The sequence below is a fragment of the Abrus precatorius genome, unplaced genomic scaffold (genome assembly GCF_003935025.1).
Source record: "Abrus precatorius isolate BTA unplaced genomic scaffold, Abrus_2018 Scaffold5, whole genome shotgun sequence".
In the NCBI taxonomy this organism is placed as follows: domain Eukaryota; kingdom Viridiplantae; phylum Streptophyta; class Magnoliopsida; order Fabales; family Fabaceae; genus Abrus; species Abrus precatorius.
The window spans coordinates 17,044,713-17,072,165 of record NW_020874395.1 but is presented as its reverse complement, the minus strand read 5'-3'; the positions used below and the strand labels follow the sequence as shown (position 1 = coordinate 17,072,165).

The 27,453-nt window shown below is 31.4% G+C and overlaps 1 pseudogene; it reads left to right on the top strand.

Annotated features, from left to right (window-relative positions):
- Nucleotides 1–1,206: 1,206 nt before the first annotated feature.
- Nucleotides 1,207–21,212, top strand: LOC113866820 (annotated as a pseudogene).
- Nucleotides 21,213–27,453: the final 6,241 nt, after the last annotated feature.

The following is a 27,453-nucleotide window of genomic DNA, read 5'->3' as shown; positions in this document are numbered from 1 at the left end:
AATATAATCGCTTAAATGAAGATCTGTAGCTTAAGCAAAATATATATGCGCTTGGGCCACGTTTAAAAGAAATCAAGCCAGAATAGATTTAGCTTAAGCGAAATTTGGTCACTTAAGAGAAAGGTACAGAAAATCCAACATAATCCTAATACAGACAGCATTTAAGGGGGCAAAAATACACTTGATTACATATAAATTTTTCAAACTTACATCTTACACAAAACAATGAAATATAATATAGGTTACCAATTTGGATAAATATTAAGATCCATTAATGAGAACTATAGGAATAAGTATTCAAGAACTACAAAGGAAATCCATTGACGAGAACTATAGGAATAAGCATTCAAGAACTACAAATGAAATCCATTACATAACATAACACGAAAATTTTAGACTCGTTGAAATCTATTACAATAAAATCCTAATTGTAATCATGTGGGTCCAACATTGTCATCCTCTTGCATGGGTTGTGGCTCATCTCCCTCATTATGTCTCTCTTCTTCCTCTAATTGCTGACCTTGTTGTACATCTCCCCCATCATTTTCCTCAATGTCCTCAATGTCGTCGTGAGGTCCTTCCTCTGGCTGTCAATCTGGATCCTGTGTAGTTTCATGTTGAAATGTGAATGTAGGGTTATCTCCAGGCCATGATACAGCTTCTGCAAAAGCCTTAGGTGTGGGCCATGGGAAAGCAGATTCCTAACCATGATGTTGGTGTAGAGTGAACCTGTGGAAAGATATGATGAAGGTAATGGTAAAATAAAAAATTACGAGAGTAATTAAAATAATAAACGAGAGAACATTTACTTGTAGAAGGATTCGTTTAGGTGAGTGTAAGCACGATTGTTTGCTGCCAATTGTTACTCTATATAAGTCAGATGGCATATGAGTGTTGGATCTATTTGTGGCGCTTCAGACATAGATGGTCGTGTTCGTGGTTGTGTTGGTTATGCTGCAGGTGGTACAGATGAAGACGGTTGAGAAGAATCTCTTACCGGTTGTTCCATTGGATTGGTGCAATAATTTTTTATGAACAGGTAATTAATTGGTTTCTTCAAGTTGATTGTTTGATTGGAGGTGTCTGGAATTGTAACACCTTGGGAAGCACATAGAGTAGTGATTAGTGATGCAAATCCCAAAGGTTTTGTTGTTGATGCAGTACTAACAGTATTGGACATTACAAACTGGCAACTCATCTGAAATTATGGCTGCTACGTCAACAAACATCCCCTCCATGATGCTTTATATCAGATATGCTCGGGGCATCCGAACATCTGAGGTGTGTGTGGTTGGGACTATGTTGGCAAAGAGAAAAGATGCCCATATTTGGGCCAAAGTAGTCAAAGACTGCCTTTTGAAGCGCATTGGCTTTTTTGCTGCATTTGTTTCATAGGATTTTCCAGGGATGCATAAAGTGGTAGCTACTGTGTCATTTGAAAAACCTGACAAAGAGCTTGATGTTGTTGGTATTTAGCTCCCCTTCTCCTAAGTTCAGAGGGTTGCCTAACAAGGCTGAAATTGCATCTTTGTCATAAGCAACAGTTTGTCTTCGAACCCAAGACTTCCGATCTGACTTGTGTGGGATTAATGGCCATGCATTTACATAAAATTCTTTGACAATTACCTTATGAATTTGATTAGGGAGATTTGCCAAGAATTTCCATTTTCTTCTTATAATTTCTTGCAAAAACTCTTCATATTGTCCTTCTTCTAAAGAGACCTTCCTCTCAGGTAGCAATTCCTTACATTGTAAGTCAAGAAATCTCTAAGCCTTGGCCCTAATTTTGAACCTAAATCTATCAAATGATATGATTTTTGTTTCAGTTTGAGCTTGTGATTGTTGATGTTGTTCAGTAGGTTCATCATGTTGCTGTGAAGCTTGCCCAACTTCAGGTCTTTGCCTCTTTCTTTGAGGAGTACACTTCTTTGTTGTCATCCTGAAACAAAAAAGAAATTACAAGATTAAGGTAAAATCGCTTAAGCTCTGTTTGTTGCTTAAGCCTTTGTATCTTTTGCTTAAGCTGGACATTGTCGCTTAAGTGAAAGCTTTGACCTTTAGCTTTCCCCATGATTCAATTTTCGCTTAAGCGACCTCAACCCGCTTAAGCGAAAAATACAGAGGCTTCTAACAAAGGTTTCCAACATAGGCAGTAAAACTAACCCTAAACCCTAAACTTAATATTGTGAATCAGTCCAACATAAACACAATAATGCTAATCTCATTCATATATCACAGTATTCAACACATGAAAGCCTTATAATCTCATGCAAAAGCTAAGAATAATAGCATTGTTGGACGCTTAAACGACAGGGAAAGTGATTTTATAGCAACCAATAACAACATTGAAGTCATGCCTTAAGCATTTGTTATGTACCTGAGTTAAAAATGGAAGCTTGCCCTTGAACTGAATGTGAGAAGAGAGACGTTTGGCAAAGATTAAAGTTCTGAACTTTGAGAGAAGGATAGAAAGGATTGGAATGGAAATGAGCGTTTGTGATTCCAGTTTTTTAAAAACAAACAATTGCATATTTCGCTTAAGCGAGTTTCATTCACTTAAGCGAAAAGTCACTTAAACAAAATTTTTAGCTTAAGCGGATTGTGTAGCGAATAAGGCTTAAGCGATTTCTATATGGCTTAACCGATTTTTACAGGATTTTTGGCACCAAGGATATATTAGGTTACTTATTTCTGAAAAAAGAGGTTTCTTCTATTTTTGCTCTTAGTGAAACATTCAAGTACAGGATATTATCATTGCTGAAGTTTAGTAAGGACTTATTTCACATTCACAGTGAGGATAAACAACACAAGTTTGTAGCATTAAACTCCATTTCGGGTGAGATTGTGACAAAGAAAGTCTTCAAATATACTAAAGGTGCACATTTTACCATTACATCTGTTATTTAACATTACTAGAATAAATACTTATCATGTTTACTGTTATTTTATTGGACTAAAGAATGGATGTCGCAAGCAAACCAACTATCGGAAAGAGTTTGAGAGTCTTGAACAAGCATGGCAATTTTGGTGTGAATATAGCAAGTTGTCAGGATTTGGAGTCAGGAAACAATATTTTAACAAGCGAAAGGTAGATGGTGTCATTACAGGTTGCAGATATGTTTGTTGTAAAGAGGGACATCGACAAGAAGATAAAAGAAAACCCCAAGTAACAAAACATCGGCCAGAAACTAGAACTGAATGTCTTGCCAAGATATCTTGTCTTTGGCATACAACAACAAATATGTCATTCGTGAGTTTGTTGAAGAGCATAATCACCCATTACAACTTTCTAAAACAACACACATGTTTGCTACACATCGTAATATAACTGAAGTCTAAGCTCATGAAATTGATTTGGCTGATGCTTCTGGATTGGAATAAAAGGGCATCATTTCAACTAATGACTACACTTGCAGGACACCGAGCTAATGTTGGGTATACTCAACTGGACTCAAAAAATTATCTTAGAGTAACAAGACAAAGAGGAATGGTATACGGTGAGGTCGGTTGTCTAATGCAATACTTTCAATGGCAATTACTAGACAACCTAACTTTTTTTCATGTGTACCAGATGGATGCGGAGGAGCAAATCATAAATGTTTTTTGGGCGGATGAAAAGATGGTAATTGATTATGGGTTTTTTAGTGAAGTTGTATCACTAGACACTACATATTGCACCAATCGGGCTGATAGGCCTCTAGCATTATTTTTCGGTTTTAACCATTATAGAGGTGTTGTTATCTTTGGGGCAGCCTTGTTGTACGATGAAACAGGCGAATCATTTCAATGGTTGTTTGAGATTTTTTTGGAAGCACACAACAACAAAAAACCTCAAACAATTTTTACAAATCAAGATCAAGCTATAGCCAAAGAACTTGTCCATGTAATGCCAAACACATATAATGCATTATGCACATGGCACTTAATGCAAAATGGAATAAAACACCTGGCAATTTGATAAAAGGAGGAAGTCATTTTTTAAGAGATTTGAAAAAATGCATGTATGACTTTGATAGTTCAATTGACTTTGAGGAGGCTTGGACAAAGTTCATTACAGAATACAATGTTGAACAAAATAGTTGGATTACTTCACTGTATTCCATAAAGGAGAAATGGGCATCATGTTATCTGAAGGATTGTTTAACCCTTGGAATGCAAAGTACTCAGCTGAGCAAAAGCTTAAATTCTGATTTCAAGGCATGTATGAAACCTAGTGTTGACATCAAGCAATTCTTTACTCACTTTGAACGGGTTGTTGAAGACAAGTGTTACAACGAGCTTAAGTGTGAGTATGACTCCCGTCATAAGTTAGCCATGTTGCGATATGAGGTGTCACTAATCCTAATACAAATGGCCAAGGTTTACATACATACAGTGTATAATTTATTTCAACAAGAGTTTGCTCAATTTTTGGCATGTTGCATATCATTAAGGATTGAAACTCCTCCTTTGATTGAATATGTAATTACTAAAGTCAATCAACAAAGGTCATGGACAGTTACATTTCATAGTTCCTCAACTACTATCAATTGCTCTTGTAAAAAGTTTGAAACAATGGGCCTACTTTTCTATCATGCTTTGAAAGTGTTTGAAGCCAATGATGTAAAGGCTGTTCTTGACAAATACATACTAAAAAGATCGACAACAGAAGGCCGTTGTGGGATTATTCACAATGTAAAGGGCATACAAGTGGAAGAAGATCCTATACTTTCTACTACACGGAGATATCGACAGCTAGCATATAAAATGATTAGGTTAGCCTCCGAGGTTTCTAGTTCAGAAGAATATTGTCAATTAGTCGATGACAGTATTAACACTTTAGTGGGCCACATCGCAAAGCTTCACTTACAAACACAAGAAAATGACAAGAATAGGGATTATGGTGTAAATAACGTCACTAATCAGGGTACACAACCTAAAGGATTCAAGCAACGACTAACCACTAAGAGGAAAGGGTGTAAAAGATTCAAAGGTTGGGTTGAATTACAAGCAAAAAGAAAGAAGAACAAAACTTCAACTTTAGGTCAATCAGCATCTCAGATACTTTCTTATGATTACTTTAATTATCAATTAATACATTTATTTTAGCTTCCTTATTATAACCATATCATAAATTTCGCTATCACTGAATGTTTTAGGAATATCAACCAATGTTTTCGGATTCATTTGAAGATCATTGTTCAGCGCCTCCATCTTATGATCCCCCTCAAACATTAGTCAATCAATTAAGTTTTACGGATTTGTTAACAGTAAGACTATCAACTTAAATCAAACCAAATATCATGATTTCTTTTCCATCCATTATTGTTTGTTATGTCTCTTCTTATTTTGCAGGGACAACTTCATGATACCAATACTTCAATCCTTGATCAAATTTGATTATGCAATTGCCAAAACTTCTTTTGTTTTAAAGCTAAATATGTATTTATTAACTCCTTTTTGTGTGAGATGTAAGTTTGAAAACTTTATATGTAATCAAGTGTATTTTGGCCCCCTTGAATGTTGTCTGTATTAGGATTATGTTGGATTTACTTAAGCTAAATCTATTCTGACTTGATTTCTTTTGAACGTGGCCCAAGCGCGTATATATTTCGCTTAAGCTACAGATCTTCGCTTAAGCGATTATATCAGGTTGTACAGGTTAATGCATTTTTTGATAAATTCGCTTAAGCAGATAAAACTTGCTTAAGCTAAACAAGTTTCACTGGATTTGTAAAATGTTGGCTCAAGCCCCACCAAAATTCTCTTAAGCCATTTAAAATTCGCTCAAGCTAATCACACTGCTTGGAACATATGCTCTCTATTTTACATTTGCTTGACAATAATTAAATTCGCTGGTATTGGCTTGAGCGAGGTAAGAATAGCTTAAGCGATTAATGATTAGCTTAAGCGAAATAGGTGACTGAAAAACATGCCTTTCTGGTCCATTTTCACTTAAGCTACAAATCTTCGCTTAAGCTATTATATCAGGTTGTACAGGTTAATGCATTTTCTGATACATTAGCTTAAGCGGATAAAACTCGCTTAAGCTAAATTAATTTCGCTGAATTTGTAAAACGCTAGCTCAAATCCTTCAAAAATTCGCTTAAGCCATTTAAAATTCGCTCAAGCTAATTACACTGCCTGAAACATGTGCTCTCTGGTCCATTTTCACTTCAAATTTTTCTTTTTCGCTTGAGAGGGCTTAAGCGAATTTGAATTCGCTTAAGCTAAATTCAGTCACTTAAGCGAATTTCGCTTACAAGTCTCTTCTGGCTCGCTCAGGCGCGCTTCTGAGTGTTCAAGCCCTTTCATGGATCACTTAAGCGAGAAGAAAACTGCAGCCTACAGTTCTCGCCAGAACTGCAGGCGATCCGGATCCAATAATTTTATTGGAATAAGAAAGTTTATTATATTTCTTTTCTTATTAGTCATTAACTTATCATTGAATTAAATTATCAATTTTTTAATAATTAATGATTGTCCTCTGCAATATTGACAAACATTTTTTTATCATTGACGGATAAGCAATTTTAGATATGTTTCAAAATAATTATTAGTTTAAAAACTTAAATATTACAACTTTTTAGTTGTTTCAAAATTTTTTTTATTATTCTAATAAATAAAATAATTCATCCTCTCTTAAAAAAAATTAGATAAACTTTATCTCTATTATATTAAACAAGATTTTTAATTAAGATGCTATGTATACTTTTAAAAAAATCATATATCATTGCTAAAACAAAGGTATTACCCGCAGCTATTTTTTGTTTTAAAAGAGATTTAAACCCCTAATATTTCTCCGCTGTTAAAAAATCCAAGTTAATGCATTTACCTGCAATTTAAAAAACCCCAAATAATGCTTATCGTTAACCATACGTTAGAAAACCCCCGTTTAATATTATTACTTCTTATTTATATCTTCAACTTTGACCAAATCTTCACATACAAAAGGAGTAATTAGCTAGACTTAGGTTGTTTAAATTGGAATAAAAAGGATATATTGCCTATAATATCATTTGGACTTAGTTTTTACATTTAAAAAGATTAAAAGTCAAATAATTTTCTATCTCTTTTGTACAAGATTACTAACTCTACACTATTATCTTTAAAAAACTTCTTTCTCTTGGTCTTAGATATGTGCTCCTTCAATTTATCATCACTTGAAATAAACAATTAAATTTAATATGAAAAAATTGAAGACAAATAATTAAGCCAAATTTTGAGAAGTAAAACTTTAATTTCAAACTATACTTCTACATTTTGAAAAGACTAAAAATTAAATTAATAAAAGGCTTCCAAGACAACAAACTTAAAAACATCCCAAAGCGATAATCAAAGACTTAAACCAAATAATTTTCAAAATTTACAAAAAAATTTAATCGCTCACTTTGATTTATTGATCATCGTGATAGAAAGCTATAATACTGAGTAACTTCAGCCAATCTCAAATAATAAATATTGGCATGTCTTAGTTGTAAAAACCTTTTTCTAACGATAAAAATATCTAATATTTTTTAAATTAAATTTATTCTTATTATTAGTAAATCATTCTTATACAGTTTGTCATATTTATAGTCAAATAAAGCAAACACACTTTCAATTATAAGCAACTTGTCAGACTTTCCTCCTTAGTAGTCCTAGAGACCGACTTAACATTCAGTGTAACACCTTAATTTAATTTCAATAGATAAAGAATTTCGTAAATTTTTAAAATAATAAAATTTTCATTTTCAATCCAAGTTCATTAAACATTTCAAATAAGGAAAGGGTTTACAAATTATATCGAACAGTTGCTACAGAACTTATTTCAAATACAACAGTTTTCAAAATAATATTCTAAGCCCTATAGCAGTTCCATTCACCCCTTCACTGAGCCAGTGCTGATCGCCTTGATTACCTGAAAAATGAATGTAAGGGTGAGTACTCTACACTACCAAAACATACAATTAAGCATAGAGTCTCACCTCTAGCACAATTTCAATACATTGAACAAATACAGGAATGGGCAACATTATCACATTCACAATCACAAATCTTGAACCCATGCATACGCACGTCAGCCACACTCACACTTACACTGTGATCACAGATTTTTACCATGAATGGTCGCCGACCTCACAGATACCACGTGGGCAGTCACGGGTCACTCAGCAAAGGTAATGGTCAGAGGTCTAGTCAGGAAAAGAGTGTGTGGCCTGTGGTGCACCCGTTCCACAGTCGGTGTCACCACCACTCCCTCTTCCCCAAGGTATTTCTACCGTCCTCATCTCCCACACTCCCAGTGCATCACTGAACCATTCACAGCACATTACAACGGCGTTACACGCCCCAGTCACACACATTTCAATATACGGCACATAGCCCACATTTAACAATTACGGCAATAGGCCCACATTTCATTTTCATAGCACACACAGCACATAGCTCACAATTCATTCAAGACACACAGCCCCTAGCCTATTTTCATTTATATTACAGGCCATCGGGCTCACATTTTCACACAATATTTATTCATAACATCCAGTACATAATTCACATCATTTCTTTGCATCCAATGGCAACCAACACAAGCACATCACTCAATTTCACACAATACGCCGGAGGTCGAACACCTCCGGACTTAACCCAATTCGTACAATTCATCAATACACATAAAAGAGTAGAGTAGAGTCCCCCCTTACCTCGAATTGAAGACCCACGCTCAAAGTCGACTACGGGAGTGTTCCCCACACAAATCTCGGCCTAAATACATGGGAGAATTCCATGAGAACCCCATAAATCACCCAAAATCAGAGAAAGGAAAGGAAAATGAAAACCCTAACTATTTAAAACTCACCTCCAAGCGTTTCCCACACAAATCTGAGCTCCAATCTCGCTCCCAAACGACTTTGGAGGCAATTAATCGGTGGACAAGGATTCTGGGTCGAGAGGATTGAAGAGATTTGGAAAGGAATTTGAGAAATGAATCTCAAATCCCTAAACCCCCTTTTAAAACCCCTCTGATCGCGACACTCTCGCTGCAGCGAGATATTCTCACTGCAGCGAGGTCCCCTCGCTGCAGCGACACGCCTCTTCGCTACAGCAAAAAAATTGCACTCTAATTTCTGCAGAATCTCGCTACAGCGAGACTGTACCCAGAAATGCACCCCAGACTGTCGCTCTCTCGCTACAGCGAGAAGGCAACAGTTCTGGTCCTTGCAGCGAGAACAGCTCAGTATCTCGCCCTGCACTCAGCCCAACCAGTCCAATCCAAACAATCATACGTCCATACACACATGAATATACATTTATTTTTATAAAATCATCAATAATTAAAATTACAAAGTTCGGGGCGTTACATACATTCTTTCAACCAACTATGAGTCATCAATTCACATGTGCCAAACCAAACTTTAAAATCATGCAATCATCACATTCATATTCAAATGTCACAATGTGCACAAGACTTATGCATATGCAAATAATAACATATTCAAAACCACAAGGCCTCAATCATCACTAGTGAAGGTAGATTTTATTCTCATAGGCATCCTATATTAGGTTTGTCTATGTTTCCTTATGACAGTTCATTCAATCTTTTCATCAGACACTTTGATATATACGAGAACTTAAGATTTTATTAATTTATTTTTTTCTATATCCACGAGTATAGTTAACATGACTAGTATTTTATTAAACACAACCTAAGTCATTTTGTTCTTGTTCTATACCACATTCAATTAAACTTTCTAAAAGGTCAAATACCTAAATCAAGACTTCATTTTCTCATTCCTTTTTCATCCATTATTGAAATATCTGTTAAACTTGTCCAATTTCTTTCTTATTGCTTGTTTAAACTAAAATTATAGATTAGGATGATTAAACTTAACATAACTTAAAGTCATAGGACTTGCCACTTCATTGAATTTTCTAACCAATAATCTAATTAAGGGGTCGTATCCTTTTCTAAATTATCAAGAATCAAGTGCCTAGGTATTTTTATCTAGCATAGTTTGGTTTGATTTTACTAGGTGATAGAATATACATGTCAATTTATAACTTAGTTCATTCAACCAATTCTGGTGTACTTAGTGCCATGCTATAAAGGACGATTTTCATTCTCCTTGGCATTCGTCAAATTTAGGAGTCTAAAACTTACCATGAAATTTTGCTTAACTTAGCATTCAATCACACAATCTCACATATATATGTATACCATAGTAACACATGAAATTTTTCCCCCCTCACCTTAGAGAGTAACTCAGTTTGGTGAGGAAAAATGCTCCACTTCTAACCTTGTCTGGGTTGTACTCACATTTTTCTCAACAGGGTCGACAATCGTTCTTTCCAAGTTGTTCTTGCAATTGAGCCCGTAACTTAGGCGTTTAGAATTCGAATGAAGCGTGAGGTACCGATGCATTTCTCATTCAAGAATACCGACATAAACCTCATTAGAGGAGGTTTTTAACTGAAACAAATAATTTTAGTTAGCTAAAACAATATTGGTACAACAGGGTGCTTAGTTCTGAACAACTAGAATTTCAAGTTTCGGTACACTTACCAAATGAAGGGCAATTGAGTGATATGGTGTTCAAATTGAGCTCAAAATAGCTCTTTGAAAAAGTAAAACTGTCAAGATTTAGAGAATGAGTTGCTAACTTATTCTCGTTCTTTAGAGAAGCAAATGGAATCCAATTCAAACTTGGGATAGCTTGTTAGAAAGCTTATATAGCCTATATTATAGGAACATGGTTTGCAAATGTTTTCCACATGCATATTTTTCCAGAAATTAAGAGAAAGTTGCTACCACATGTAATTTTAGAAAACATTTTCTACAGAATTCCACATTGGATAGCTTGATATTTTTGGACTAAAAGCAGGGAAAATGACCTCCAAATTGAGTTCTGCAAAAGGGGTTTGAAAACTAACATCCTAAGGATTATGGAGATGTTCCTAAAATAAATTTTCCATGCACACAGAAGGTACAAAATAACAATTTTACAAAGATGTGCATCTGTTGTCATGGATTGTTTTGGCTGATTTGAGATTTTTAGTTCATGCATGTCGTTGAAAGATCAAATGGACTTCAAATTCTGCAAAAGGTGGCTTGATGGAAAGGTTATGTCGTAAGGAACACAAATATGTGAATGCATTCAATAAAATCATATGCAAGTGGCTAAAAAAAATATTTTTGCTACTATTAGGAGAGAAAATGCAATTCTAAGATAGCTTCCTTAAAAATCGTATATCTCATTGATTTGTGATCCAAATCAAGTCCAACCAATTTTGTTTGAAAGCTAAGACATTAAGGTTTCTAAAAATGTGCTCATTTAAATTTTTGGAAATGAAAATTGGTCACAACACCTTACATTAATGCAGAGTGTATCTACTAATTTTTTAAATGAGACCTCCACTTGTCCCAACATTTTGACTCAACAAATGAGATAAAAAATGGGCTTAAGATAGCTTGTTGGAAAGATTTAATTATAAGAATTTCATAAGTGTTTATGAATGTTCATAAAGTGAGTTCAAGAGGATTTAAAAATGCATTTTTTTTACTATTTTCATAAATTTTTCAGAATCAGATATAGCATGGTAAAAATAGTTTTACCCCTTGATCTTTGCTCCAAATCTTACTTCGAAAGTGGCTATGAAAATCTAATGAAGCGTATTATGTGAAAGAATAAGGTCAAGTTAAAAACAAGGGGGTTTAGTAAGTGAAATATGCAAAATAGATTTCATGCAAGGTGAAAAATATAGACTTTCTTTTTGAAGCTTTGAACTTTGCATGCATCTCACCATTTTGCACATATCTTGATCAATTGGAGTCCGATCGACGATCCACAAAGTGAGTCAGAAAGGTAAGACAATAAGGAACAAGATGGAAGGTTTTCATGTCATTTTCTCTACATGAAATGTTTTCAAAAATTTAAGAACAGTGGCTATTGGACTAGCAGAATTCAACTTGGATCATACTTACAGGATTAAGTGTTGAGTGTTGAAACAAACTCTGAATCAGGCTTGAGATAGTGCATTGGAAAGTTATCTTTATGTAGTTTATAAAAATCAAAATTTTAGATCAAAAGAGATCAGCATAAAGGGCACAAAAATTTATTCTTAACACTATTTTTGCATAAAACCGTAAGAATGAAGGAACTCACGGACTCTAGGCGATTGAGGGAGCAAATGATGTCGGATTAAGGCCCCCCGATATACCATTGGAAAAGTATTTCTACAAGGAATACATAAAGAAATTTTCATGTCAAGTTTGGAGACTAGAGAAGCAAAAAAGTGGCCTCCTTTGCCATTAAAACACACAAATGCAAAGCAAAAAAGAGATCTTACTGTTTTTACCACAACTTGTGAATATGATGTCCATTTTGAGTGAAACCACTTGCGTTTGAAAGCTTTTTCATTGCACAGTTCAAATATGCAGTAATTGGATCAGAAAAATGAGTTCGTAGGATAAAAAATTTCTCACACAATGGCTGTAATGAAGGAGCTTTGAGCTTTTTCGTGGAGGAGATGCAAGAAAATCATCTCTTTGCTTTGATCGGTGAAAACACTAAGGAACAAGGATGAAAGAGTGTTTTTGCCACCTATAATATGGTTTCGCCACCTATTATATGCATGCATGATATTTTGGGGGAAGTCAGGTCATTTCATGATTCATTCTATGAATTAAAATCTACCTTGTTAAGTTTTGAACCTAGAGACTTCCAACTCCAGATTAAGGGCTAACCCTTCTACTACTACACCACCTTTGCTAGTGCATATAACATCTATAACTCAAATATAATTATGAAATTTCTAAATAATCCAAAGCATTGAGATCCATATTTAAAAAATCAAACACATACTGATGAATTATTTGAACAAAATAAAATAAATACTTTTATTTCAAAACTTCTTTAACCAAAATCATAAAATTTTGTAAAATACATTGAATTATCTTTGAAAAAATGAGAAAATCGCGTTACACGAGAGCAAAAATGAGGATGTTACAGTAGTGCTACAATGTTAGAAGATAATAAAAGAATTTTGAAAAATTAATAAGACATCATTCTTAACAATAAAATTACCAAAATAATGAAATATCATTCTTTTAATGATTGACATAAATAAAATTTAAATACATTACTAATAAAAATATATAAAAAAATTAAATAATTAAAATAGATTTAAATGTTTTAACTATTCAGACTTGTAATAAGATTTTGTACTAATCTTATAATAATATATTATTCGTACAAATAATGTTTTTAGAATGATGGCTACCATGATGTGTATCATTTTATTGCAATTGCTATTTGTTAGAAATAAATTTTTAATAATATAAAGTGAGATACATATTATTTATAATATTTATATAAGTTATTTATATTTATATATGATATAAGTGATCTAATTTCAGTAAGTCCTTTAAACTAGTAATAAAAGGTAATATGAGTTTAATAAGTGGAAATTGGATTTTGGCCCATTAGAAGATAATAAAAACCCTAATAAGTCTAAAATAGAAAGTGTAGTCATAGTCTGCACTATATCAAAAAAGTTTGATATAAACATATACTCGTCTAGATATAGCAATTGTAGTAGGTGTATAGGCGAATACTTAAGTATTTTGGAATGTAACATTGGAAGGCAATAAAATGTGTGATGCGATATTTGCAGAGAACAAAAGGCATGCTCCCCTACTAGAAGTTTGAGAGTGTAGTGATCATGTGATACTCAGACTTTGATTTTGTTAGATGTCTAGACAACAAACATTCCATGTCTAGATATATATTTATATTAGTTGGAGGATCTATCTCTTGAAATTCTATCAAATAGACTCTTATAGCTATGAAATATGATTGCAAAATTGTCACTAATTTGTGTGTAGTCAACAATATTGAAAGATCATTAAAAATCTATTGTGATGATAACTCAATAATTCTTATTCCAACAACAACAGAAGTACAACTAAGTCAAAATTCATTTATATTAAGTTTTTGATTGTTAAGAAAATAGTTCAAAATAAGCAAATTTGAATAGAACATATAGGGATTGACTTTATGTTAGTTGATCCACTTTATAGGGGCTTAGTGCCTAAATTTTTTTTATGAGCACACTACTTATATATATGAGTGTAATTCCTTATTGTTCCTTAGCTTGAGTGAGAGTCCCCCTTGTATTCTATATACTTTTGTTTGATATAGAATAAATTAAATATTCTATTCTAAATTTTTTTTAGTTGATAATTACATTGCAATTTTAAATTTATCTCTATAAATATTAAAGTTTGGATCAATTAAAATAGACATGATTAAGATCACATTAAATATAATTTGCATTTCATTTATCTATATTTGATTTATGTCATTGAAGTATATGTAATTATGGCGATAATTGCAGTTTAATTTCACTAAAATATAATGAAAGTTGTAGTGATTCTTTGTTCTTGTATGAGATAAACCATATGCGCATCTAAGTTTTTCTTATATAAATGTCAAAATAAATTTGCAAGCCAAGTGAGAGATTGTTAGAAATTTTATATTTCTAATAATATAAAGTGAGTTACATATTATTTATATCATTTATAAGAGCTATTTACATTTATATAGACTTGATGTAAGTGATTTGTAAATTCTTTGAATTACTAATAAAAGGTAATATGTTTAGAAACCAGGTTTAGGCCAATTGAAGGATAGTGAGAACCTTAATAAGTTTAAAATAGAAAGTATTGCTGTGGTACGCAATACACTAAACTAGAAAAGCTTACTTTCTCCCTATCAAGAGAGAAAACGTTAATGCTATTTCTTAATTTTGGTAATGACTTATAATTTGTGATTGATCCAAATAAAGACTTATCATTGCATATATGATAAAACAATCGATGAGATCTATACCTAAGATCAAAACAAGACGTTGAAAATTTTTAATTAAGAACGGTCTTATGCAAGACGATGAAGTATAGCACAACGAGCCTTGTGAGCGAAACTTGCCACTTTTCATAGACAAATATACGGCTTTCTCTGTCTTGAACCTTCGTCACGTTGATATATACATGACATTTTGAAGAAAATTAAATTAATGTCTAGACTATAGTTTTATTTTTTCTTTTTGATGTGATTGAAGTTATTAATTTTGTAGCTCATAAAATAAGTTGATTTATAGTTAGGGATGGCAATGGGTAAAATATCTGATGAGCATCCGCAAAATTTACCCACAATGGGTAGGGTATTTACTCGCTATACGGGTACGGGTATGGGTGTGGGTAAAAATCCGCAAATTTTAATGGGGATGGGTATCTAAGTACCCACCTTGCCCCATACCCGCATATATATATATATATATATATATATATATATATATATATATGCCTGAACTTTATTCTACAATTATGAATTGAATTTTTGTATTATTATATTACTTATGTGAAGTTATATAAGATTAATATAAAAATATATTTACTAATAAAGTAAACCAAAAAATTTATTTTGGTTTATATTTTTAATAGAAAAATTTATTTACTATTTTATATCATTTAATTAGGCTAACACAATTTAATTATTACATTGTTAATATGATATTGACTTTTTTTTAAAATATTATTTATATATGACACACATAAAATATTTTTTACACAAATATTTTTGTTAATAAAATCATATTGATGTTTAAATCATAAAGTGAATGATAAATAATAAATATATTATAAATATTTTATAAATTTTACAATCACCTACTATTACCGTAAACTTATTATTTATTAATAATATTTAAATTTTATTTTTATATTTTAATTTAAAATAATATTTTTCTATGCAACATATGTATTACAAACACAACTATAATCTATTGAATCTAAATAATATTATTCTTACTATTTATTCACATTCAAAGAAGTTTTTGAAAAGATATAAATATAAAAAATTATTGTTAATTTTTATTTGTTAATTTTTTTAAGATAAAAAAGTATAATTTTTTTAATATACAAGTATATTTCTTTATTATAAAATTTTATTGTAACTATTTATCTTTTATTCAAATTCTTTTTTATTAAATTTATATACATTATAAATATTTAATTCACTAAAATAATTTTTCAAAAATTTATATTTTTGATAAAATACTTTCGTATAGTATATGAGTTAAAAAATACTAGTATTAATATATATATATATATATATATATTAATTATATTATATTATTTTAATTAAATCTATTATTTTTCTTACAATTTCAAATTCAAAAGTTAAAAAAAATATTTTATGTATCAACTTTCTATTGTTAGTATTGAACTTCTCTACTCTAACTCTATTCTCATTCTCAATGTCTGTCTCACTAAAACTTAATAACTATGAAATGTTATTCATTGGAGTTAGTTATTAATGCCGTCACAAGAGGTTATTAAGTGATCCCACATGAAGGGACAATCATTGTACAGATCTATTTCGTTGTCGTTTTGACATTACCAATCAATCAAATCTCACACAAGATAGGATTATCACTGACAAATAACTTGTGTGTTTAGTTTTGCTTATTGTTTCTAAGAATTTTAGTTTAGAAAATTATTATATTAAGATACATTTAACATTTATGATCTTTGAATATTTGTTTTTTATCTATATTTGTATCTTGTTCGACAACTACATATTGAATTTTTGTATTATTATGCTACTTATGTGAAATTATAAAAACATATTTTTCTTTATAAATATTTTTTTCTCAAACAAGCGCGGGTAATGGGTACAAGACGGGTATGCGGGTACCCAGAGGATACGGGTACGGGGATTAATGTTCATACCCACGCGGGTATGGGGCCGGGTACAGGTATTTTTTTAAAACGCGGGTATAGGGATGCGTACTGTAGTACCCTACCCATACCCTACCCATTGCCATCCCTATTTATAGTTTGAAGTAAATAATCGCATAAATACTCATCCGTAACTTAACCCTGATAGTGTCCAAATAATAATGAAATTACAGAGTTAATCTTAAATGGTTTATATTCAAAATGGGACAAAGATTGATGGGATGGGATGGGATGGCGTGAAGATCGAGTTTGTCCTAACAAAAGGTGAAAGTGAGATATGTTATGAATTATTATATGAGTGAATGTCCATGTTCATAATTCTTCCTTATTCTTCGTAACTTACGATTTTGTAACTGTTTTGTTTAATTCTCATTCAAAGAGATACTATTCTCTGATTATAGTTTTAGGCCTATAAATAAGTGTCTCATTTGTATTGAGGATATGAAAAATGAAATTGAGATTCTCTCTTCCTCTCTATATTCTTCTTTCTATTCTTCATTATAATTTTACGTTTATTTCATAACACGTTATCAACACGAGACTCTAGTACACACTTTTCAAGAAAGGAACATTGTTGAATAAAGGTACGATATTATTTCATTTTTATTTTTCTTATAGAAATATATCATTGTTTAGTTTTTGTAATCTCAATTAAAATTGTGCGGAGAAAATATTTTTGATGAGTATACATTAGAAGGAAAAACATTCTCAACTTTTCACGCACGTGCTTCTACAGTAGCAATATCGTGAAAAATGATTCAAAAATATTTTAAATTTATTCTTATTTCCTTGTGGCTGAATAAAATAATAAGATTTTGATAAAAATCATAAACCTCGTCTAATTGGTATTGTTCTATTTCCAGAAGTGAATGTAACAACTTGTGACTATTGTAACTATATACAAACTTACTATCATGGTAATAGTTATAGACATGGTCGTTGCGATAATCAGAAATATATATTTTTCACCCCAGAAGTGAAAAAATAGTGAGAAAATTGAAAAGGATAAGGGTACCCAAAGTGGTGAAAATACGAAAAACATATGTGTTGTGGAAGCAAAGGTCACTGATCATGTATTTGTTGTACACCAAAGCATTTTATTGATCTTTGTCAAGAATCACTTAAAAATAAAGGAAAAAGATAGAGATAAATTTTATTTGTGAAAATGATAATAATTTTATGGTCATATGGACGTTACCCACTTAGATGTTGTTAATCATTTTGCTGATCAAGATAAAAAAAAATTACCATCTCATTAGTGATCTATTATTATTTTTGTTAATTATTTTTTTTTATAATCATATGGTAGTGTTTAAAATAAGTTTATTATTATTTTTATTATTGAGTTATTATGTTTTTTTTTCTATATGTTAATTTATGTTTAATGTATTCTCTTCCTCTAAAAAAAAATTAGTAATGATTAAATAAATTGTCGTGTATTATAATTTTTTTTCATTGATATAGTTGTTATTTAAATTAAATTTTCATATAGTCATTCTAAATAAATAATAAAAAATAATAAATTTTCACCATTTCTTTTAGTATCTAATTTAACTTTTTATTATTTATTTTTGCAATGAACAATGAATATTCTCATGGACGACATCAACAATGAAGACATATGTCTTGTTGATAGTGCAACAACTCACAATTCTCAAAAATAAAAAATATTTTTTTCATTTAGTGATGCAACAAGCTAATGTGAGTACTATATCTGGTAGTACAAAAATTATTGAAGGCTCCAGTAGAGCTAATATATGTTGCCTGGTGGAACAAAATTAGACATTGTTAGTACATTATACTCCACTAAGTCTCATAGAAACTTATTAAGTTTCAAAGATATCGGCAAAATGGATACCATGTTGAAACAACAAATAAAGGTAGAGAATAATACATGTATATCACAAAAATTATCTCAAATAAAAAATGTGTGTTAGAAAAATTACCTTCTTTTTCTTCTGGCTTATATTATATACATAAATATAATTAAAACACACATTATTGTAAACCAGAAGTTTACAAATTATGATAATTTTTTTATTTGGCATGAACGATTAGGCCATCCTGGATCAATCATAATACAAAAAATAATTGCAAATTCATGTGGACATTCATTGAAAAGCCAGCAGATTCTTCAATCAAATAATTTCTCATGTGTTGCTTGTTCTCAAGGAAAACTAATTAGTTGACCATCACCAGCTAAAATTGAAAATGAATCTATCATATTTTTAGAACGTATACAAGGTAGTATTTGTGGACCAATATACCCATCATGTGGACCATTTAGATATTCATCATGTGGACCATTTAGATATTTTATGATTTTGATTGATGCATCAACGAGATGGTCACATGTTTGTTTGTTGTCAACCTGTAACCAGGCGTTTGAGAGGTTACTTGCACAAATAATTCGTTTAAGAGCTCATTTTCCTGATTATCCAATTAAGAAAATATGCCTTGATAATGCTGGTGAATTTACATCTCGAGCTTTTAATGATTATTTTATGTTTATTGGGATTGATATTGAGCATCCTGTAGCATACGTACATACTCAAAATAGACTTGTTGAATCATTGATCAAGCATCTTAAATTCATTGCAAGACCATTACTAATGAGATCAAAACTTCCAATTTCTACTTGGGGACATGCAATCTTGCATGCTGCAACACTTATTCGCATCAGACCAACAAGCTATCATATGTTATCCCCTTTGTAATTAGTTTCTAGTCAACAACCAAATATTTCTCATCTTAGAATTTATGGATGTGCGGTGTATGTTCCTATTGCTCCACCACAACGCACTAAGATGGGTCCTCAAAGAAGGTTATGAATATATGTTGGCTATGAATCTTTATCTATAATAAATTACCTTGAGCCAATGGCAGAAGATTTATTCATTGCTTGATTTGCTGATTGTCATTTTGATGAATAATTTTTTCCTACTTTAGAAGGAGAAAATAAACATTTGAAAAAGGAGATAAGTTGGAATGAATTATCTTTATCTCATCTTGATTCTCGAACAAAACAGTGTGAACTGGAAGTTCAAAAGATAATTCATTTGCAAGGTTTAGCCAACTAATTACCAAATGTGTTTACGAATCCAAAAATAGTGACTAAATCATATGTCCCGACTGCTAATGCTCTAATGAAAATCAATGTTTTGATTAGACAATCTAATGTTGCAAATAAATCTGAATCATGTATGAAGCGTGGTAGACCTTTTGGTTCCAAAGATAAAAATCCTAAAAAAAGAAAAGGAACTAAGAATCAAGGTGACCAAAATGAGGATGTAAAGACTCCAGAAGAGTCATCAGACATAATTAATATTTTAGTTCCTGAAGAAACACAAGTACCTGAAAATGATGAAAATAAAGAGATCTCAATAAATTATGTGATGAATAGAATACAATGGAACTGAAATGAAGTCAATATTGATGATATTTGTTCATTTAATGTAGCATTGGATGTGATAACTGATATAAAGGATCATGAACCAAAATCAGTCAACGAGTGTAGACAAAGAAATGACTGGGAAATATGGAAAGCTGCAATTGAGGAAGAATTAAAGTCGCTTACAAAGCGTCAAGTTTTGGACCTATAGTTCGTACAGCTGAAGATGTAAAGCCAGTTGGATATAAATGAGTTTTTGTGCGAAAATGAAATGAAATGGGTAAAATTGTGAGATATGCCCAAGGTTTTTTGCAAAGACCTGGTATTGATTTTGAACAAACATATTCACCTCTAGTGGATGCAAATACTTTTTGATACTTGGTTAGTTTCCCAGTTCTCTTAGTGAAAAAGAAGGACGGAAGTTCTAGATTATGTGTTGATTATCGCAAGTTGAATAAGTTGACAATTAAGAATAAGTACTCGTTGCCACGAATCGATGATTTGATGGACCAGCTGAAAGGTGCTAAGGTATTCTCTAAGATTGATTTGAAGTCTGGATACCATCAAATCCGAGTGAAGGATGAAGATATTCCTAAGACTACTTTTCGCACTAGATATGGCCACTCTAAGTATATAGTGATGCCCTTTGGAGTCACAAATGCTCCAGCTGTGTTTATGGACTACATGATTCGGATCTTTAGACCTCTCCTGGATCGATTTGTGGTAGTCTTTATTGACGATATTTTGATTTATTCTAGTTTGTCAGAGGAACATGCAGAACATTTGAGGACTGTACTTAGTATTTTAAGGAAGAAACAGTTGTATGCTAAATTGTCTAAGTGTGAGTTTTGGCTAGAGGAAGTGAAGTTCCTTGGTCATGTTATTTCAGCTAAGGGAATTGCAGTTGATCCTTCCAAAGTTGAAGCAGTATTGCAGTGGAAAAGGCCGAAGACAGCCACAGAGATTCGTAGTTTTGTGGGCCTAGCAGGTTACTACCGGAGATTTATAAAGGGATTTGCGAAGATAGCTGCACCATTAACACGGTTAACTCGCCGTGATTAACCCTTTGTATGGACTGAGGAATGTGAACAAAGCTTTAATGAGTTGAAGCAGAGATTAACTTCCTCGCCGAGGTTGATTCTCCCTGATACTAGTTGACCGTTCGAGGTGTACTGTGATGCTTCCCATCAGGGATTGGGATGTGTGTTGATGCAAGATAAGAGAGTGGTAGCTTATGCATCTCGCCAATTGCGAACTCATAAGCGAAATTACCCGATTCATGACCTTGAGTTAGCTGCTGTAGTCTTTGCTCTGAAGGTGTGGCGGCACTATCTTTATAGAGCTCAGTTTGATGTGTATAGTGATCACAAGAGTCTGAAGTATTTATTTGATCAGCGAGAGTTAAATATGAGGAAGAGACGTTGGGTGGAATTCCTTAAGAATTATGATTTTCAGCTCCAATATCATCCAAGAAAAGCTAACGTGGTGGCCGATGCATTAAGTAGGAATGTGGTTCAGGCATTCTCCTTAAGAGTTAGTGAAACCCGTTTGGTAGAACAATTCTGAGACCTGAACATACATGTGGACTTATCACTTGGAAAGATTAGTTGTAGCCGAATTGTGATGGCTAATAATTTCTTACAGGAAATTAAAGACAAACAACTGTGGGATCCGATGTTATGTCGGATTGTATTTCTCTTAGGGACAGATAAGACAAAGGGTTTTAGTAAAGGTGCTGATGGTATTCTCAGATGCCAAGGTCGAGTTTGTGTCCCTAGAGATACTGAATTAAAGAGAGCAATTCTAGAAGAAGGACATAAGGGTAATCTCAACATTCATCCTGGTGTTACCAAGATGTATCAAGATCTAAAGTAGATGTTTTGGTGGCCAGGCATGAAGCGAGAGATAGCTGAATTTGTTAAAGCTTGTTTGACTTGCCAGAAGGCAAAGGTGGAGCACCAGATCCCTCTAGGAGAGTTGCAGACAATGGAAATTCCAGAATGGAAGTGGGACTATGTGACTATGGATTTTGTGTCCCATCTACCTAGAGCAGTTAAAAATCATGATGCCGTGTGGGTCATAGTTGATAGGCTAACCAAGAGTGCGTATTTCTTGCCAATTAACATGACCTTTAGCTTGGGTCATAGTTGTTAGGTTACATGGAGTACCTTCTAGTATTATCTCTGATAGGGATCCTCGATTCACTTCCCAGTTTTGGCAAAGTTTCCAAGAAGCTATGGGCACACAGTTGAGGTTGAGTTCTGCATATCATCCGCAGATAGATGGTCAATCTGAGCGTACTATTCAGACCTTAGAGGACTTATTGCGGACTTGTATTGTAGAGCATAAGAGTAATTGGGAGGATATGCTTCCTTTGGTAGAATTCACTTATAATAATAGCTACCATTCGAGTATAGATATGGCACCATTTGAGGCTTTGTATGGTAGAAGATGTAGAACCCTTATCTATTGGTTCCAAGATGGAGACATTTGATGGTTGGGCCTGAAATGCTGCAAGAAACTAAGGAGAAAGTTGAACGTATTAGAGAAAAGTTGAAAGCCACCCAGAGTCGACAGAAATCTTATGCTGACCGACGCAGAAGATCCCTAGAATTTGAAGTTGGTGATCATGTATTCTTGAGAGTATCACGCACTACAGGTGTGGGGCGAGCCTTAAGAGCCAAGAAGTTAACACCTAAGTTCATAGGACTGTATCAGATATTACATCGTAGAGGACCAGTAGCCTATGAATTAGCGTTACCACCTCAGTTGTCAGGACTACATAATGTTTTCCATGTATCGCAGCTAAGAAAGTATGTTTCTGATTCGTCTAATGTAATTGAGCCTGATGTTGTGGAGTTACGAGATGATTTGTCTGTGGAGGTCCCAGCTGCTCGTATCGAGGATACTAGAGTTAAGGAACTTAGAGGCAAGTCTATTCGGTTAGTAAAGGTTGTTTGGGACCCAGTAACTGGTGATGCCACATGGGAGTTAGAGGAAAGAATGAGAGAGTTGTACCCTCCTCTTTTCTCTAAGCGATGAAATTTTTGAGGACGAAAATTTATTTTCAAGGGAGAATTGTCAGGCTTGTGATTTATTATTGAGTAATCTATAAAATTTTATATTTGTTAAATGTTAATTGAAGGATTACTTGGTATTGGAATAAATTTATATGGAGTTTGGAATTATTTATTTAATAAAAAAAAGTGAACAGTGCCAAATGAACAGTAAAATTGCCTATGAACAGTGCAAACCGCATACAACCGTGTATGAACAGTAAAAACCGCGTATGTACAGTGACTGCTGACATCATCCTGACGTCATGGCTGACGTCACATACGCGTACAGTGCGTGTACAGTACGCGTGTACAGTATTTTCAGCGTGAATAGTGCCCTGAACAGTGTTTCCACGCGTGAACAGTAAGGCGATGAACAGTAAAATTCAAAAATTTTCTATAAAAAGGGGGCTTCACACAAAATTTTCATTTCTTTACTCATATCCAAGGTTCTCAAAGGTTCTAAGGCCATATACCACAATTTTCTCTCATATTAAACCCTCATAAACTTAGATTTCTCGCCAGATCTGAGATTCTACGTCTATTCTGAGGGATTTGAAGTAAGTTTCTTTAAGTTTGAAGCTAGATTTACAGTTCGTTTCTTTTCTTCTTCTCTTTCTCATAGAAGTTCATGGTGTTCTTAGGAGAAACTCCGTTCTAAAGCCAAATCTTCGGTGAAACTTGCTATAAAACAAGTAATATTCGGTAGATCTAGTGTGAATCATCGTTCTGAGGTAAGGAGAGCTTACTTTAACCTATGAACTACATTTTGAACGGTTTAATATGCTATTTCAAGATATTTTGATATGATTTTGTTAGATCTATTGAATAAAAGCTATTTTCTAAGCTGTAACTGCCGTTAATTGATTTAAAATGCTAAGATTTTGGCTGATATATCTTAAACTTGCCTTAGCTGAGCTGTTAAAATAATTTTAGCGGTGTGCATCATGCTGAGATATATGTTTTGCATCATTATAGAGCCGAGTTACATGTTTAGGTGGGTAGACGTGTAACGGTAAGTTCATGCTGAGTTGCTGTGCTGTCTGGATCCAGATACCGGAATGGGTCGCTCCCGGACCGGCTCAGTTCCTTCTGGATTACTTAGGCTGTGAAACCAGTTGGAAACCGTTTTCATGTTGTGCATTAGATGGACTAGAAATGCATGGAGCTATTGCTGTGAGAAATATTTTGCTCTATATATATGATTTTATTTTATTTTTGTAAGCTCACCCTTGCATTTCTTTCTATGTCGTTGTGTGCGTGTGTACTGCGATGATCGTACGGTGGTACGTGAGCAAATGTAGCAGGTGTTGCATCTACTTCACAGGCCGAGGGGCCAGTGGAGAAATGTTAGAAGCTGGAGTCAAGTAATATTACATCAAAGTCCTTTTTCCTTATATTTTGAGACCTCATGTAGAGGGAGCTACATAGTACAATTTTGTGTATTTTGAATATTATGAACTAAATGTAATATTATGTTGTTCTGTTGGATATTTGTTGTAAGAAACTTTGTTTTATTTTGAATAAATAGTGAATTTAATACTTATATTCTCTATTATTTATTTATCTTAAATAAGTATGTGATGTTGAAACAATGTTATCGGTTCCTTACAAAAAGGGGGTCGTGACATTTATCACTGCTTTTCTCTTCTCTTTTTATCATTTTTTCATTAATAAAAAAATATTTTTATTGTACAAAATCATTTCTTATCGTTTTTTAATTTTTGAAGTTTAACCTTTTTTTTTTTCTTCTTTTTGGTTGATGTACCAAGTTTTCCAACCCATTAAGTGGGCAATAATATTTAATTTAGTTAGAAAAAGAAAGAAATAACAAAAAGGAAAAAAGAGAGAAAACTTAAATAATTAATAAAAGTATATTTTTGTTATACAATATAAGAGTTTTTTTTTTTAATATAAATTCACCGCATATTTGCCAAAAGTAATAGTTAAGACGAAACTCGGTGGTGTATAAATTTCACCTGCAGCTGCTTTTATTGTTATTATTATTTGTCTTTGACCTAGAGGCTAGAACTGTCACATAAACAAAATACTATTTAGGAATGAACAAAAAATATTCATTTGTTATAATTTTTTTAATGTGTATGATTTTTATCTTATAAACTAGTTAATAGCTGATACAATGTAGACATTTTGTTTTTAAATATATATATATATATATATATATTATAATAAAATTTAAAATATTTTCTAAAAAATATTTTAATTTAACTTTATAACTACAAACAATATGTATTAAAATGATCAATGTTTACTAAACTATAATAATTTTAAAATATAATTAATTTAAAATAATATGTATTATGAATTTTATGTAAATAATTTTAATTTTAAAAAGTATATGCAACAATTGGTGAAAAAGAGTAGCATTCTCATTTATAATATACATAGAGGTTGATCTTAAATTATACATATAGAAATTATGAGTTTATATATATATATATATATATATATATATATATCATTTATTAAATATATATGTTTAAATAATAAATTTATTTAATAATATACTTTTTATATTCTTAATTCTATTATTATTAAATTAATATATTATGTTATAATTTTTTTATAATAAATAGAAATTATATTCTATACAAAATTAAAAATATTTATACACGATTATATTTTTTAAATAATATTTATTTAATAATAAATTATCATATTTGTTACATTCAAACAGTGGTTAATTCTTTGAACACGAAAAAGATGTAATCAAAACCAAACAAACTAAAATTTAAAAATAAAATAATAATATTATATTAATATATTTTTTATATTCTTAATTTTATTATTATTAATATTTAATTATTATATTAATATATTATATTTAATGTTTTTTATTTATAATAAATAGAAATTACTTAAATATGAATTATATTTTATTCAAAAATAAATTTTTATAAAGAATAATAGAAAAATAAAATAAGAAATTCAATATACAATATATATATATATATATAGTAAATAATATAATTTTAAATAATTATATACAATAATATATACTTTTTTTTAACTTGCTATGTGTTTTATTTTTATTGGTATAAATTTTTTGAGAAAGATACCCACAAAAAAATTTTAGGATACCAAGCCCATAGCAATGGGTAAAGTACCCGATAAGCACCCGCAAAATTTACACAACAATGGTAGGGTATTTATCCGCTATATGGGTACGAGTATGGGTGTGGGTAAAAATTCACAAATTTTAATGGGGATGGGTGTGGGTATGAGTATCTAAATACCCACCCCGCCCCACACCCGCATATATATATATATATATATATGCTTGAACTTTATTCTACAATTATGTATTGAATTTTTGTATTATTATATTATTTATGTGAAGTTATATAAGATTAATATAAAAATATATTTACTAATAAAGTAAACCAAAAAATTTATTTTGGTTTATATTTTTAATAGAAAAATTTATTTACTATTTTATATCATTTATTTAGGCTAATACAATTTAATTATTATATAGTTAATATGAGATTCACTTTTTTTAAAATATTATTTATATATGACACACATAAAATATTTTTCACACAAATATTTTTGTTAATAAAATCATATTGATGTTAAATCATAAAGTGAATGATAAATAATAAATATATTATAAATATTTTATAAATTTTACAATCACCTATTATTACTGTAAATTTATTATTTATTAATAATATTTAAATTTTAATTTAAAATAATAATTTTTTATGCAACATATGTATTACAAGCACAAGTATAATCTATTGAATCTAAATAATATTATTCTTACTATTTATGTACGTTCAAAGAAGTTTTTGAAAAGATATAAATATAAAAAATTATTGTTAATTTTTCAGATAAAAAGTATAATTTTTTTAATATATACGTATATTTCTTTATTATAAAATTTTATTGTGACTATTTATCTTTTATTCAAATTCTTTCTTTTAAAATTTATATATATTATAAATATTTAATTCATTAAAATAATTTTTCAAAAATTTGTATTTTTGATAAAATACTTTGGTATAGTATATGAGTTAAAAATACTAGTATTAATATATATATATATATATATTAATTATATTATATTATTTTAATTAAATCTATTATTTTCTTACAATTTTAAATTCAAAAGTTAAAAAAAATATATTATGTATCTACTTTCTATTGTTAGTATTGAACTTCTCTACTCTAACTCTATTCTCGTTCTCAATGTTTATCTCATTAAAACTTAACAACTATGA